The following is a 1,273-nucleotide window of genomic DNA, read 5'->3' on the forward strand; positions in this document are numbered from 1 at the left end:
TTCAAAATTGTTTGGAACTAAGATAAATTTATTTTATTTCCATTTTCCCATGAGGTACCCATTTTATAAATACCCATGTAAGCCTCAACCCTGGGAAAAGAAGTACTGCCAATCACTCCAACATACTCTTCCCCCAATGGCCTCTAGAGTCCAGAAATGGAATGGTGATCATTCCTGCACTTCAGTCATTGGTTTCCACTTCCACATTCTGATTCACCAGCTGACAGAGGCAGCTGCCCCTGCTATGTGCTCTGACTACAGAGCTGTATAATTCACTATTGTCAAAGGGGGAAAAAAAAACAAGAAAAATGTCATCTGTGTCCACATATTGGTAATTTCATCATAGGATTCCATCAGCTTGGAAGATTGTTCCCGTATCTTTTTTTTTATCAAATATGAAATAATTTTTAAAGACATTGGGAGATAGAGAGAGAGAGGTTCCATCCACTGGTTTACTTCCCAAATGCTTGCAACAACCAGGATCACAACAGACCCAAGCTAGAATCAACCCAATCCAGGTCTCCCATGTCAGCGGAAGCCACCCGAGTACTTGAGTGATCATGTGCTGCCTCTCAGGTTGCACATTAGCAGGAATCTGGGTCATATGTGGAGCCAAAACATAGCCAAGCAATCTGATATGTTATTCAGGGGTTCCAAACAGCAGCTGAACCACTGTGCCAAACACCTGTCTAAGTTATTCTTTTCCTACTCATATCTGATGAACTATACATTGATTGAATCACAAATTACTCCCAGACATACTCTACTATGAGCCAATATTATACTTAACAACAACTATCTGTGTTCCATCCAGAAGAATATTTGTATTGCAAGCATTGAAAGCCCTCCATAAGATGTACCCTTAAGAGGGAGGAGGAGGTGGAGTGGGAGTGGGGGTGGGAGGGCAGGTATGGTTGGAAGAATCACTACATTCCTAAAGTTGTACTTCTGAAATTTGTACTCATTAAATAAAAGGTTTCATTGGGAAAAAAGAAAACATTATATTAAGTGAAAGAAATCAGACACACAAACACACACACATACACATAAAAAGATGTACCCCTAAATTCTGACCTGTAGAGAGCATTGTGGAAAGTTTAGAAAACATTAGCCAACCATAACCAAAATTTATGTCCAAGTCTATTATCTGTTATGTCTATGTCTGTTATCTATTATCTATGTCTATTATCTATCAAAATCTGCTTTTACTATACCCATGAAACAGAAGGGATTTTTTTAAAATGTGGTGGCACATAACTTTCCCCATCTTAGC

This window comes from Lepus europaeus, chromosome X (genome assembly GCF_033115175.1).
Source record: "Lepus europaeus isolate LE1 chromosome X, mLepTim1.pri, whole genome shotgun sequence".
Lineage (NCBI taxonomy): Eukaryota > Metazoa > Chordata > Mammalia > Lagomorpha > Leporidae > Lepus > Lepus europaeus.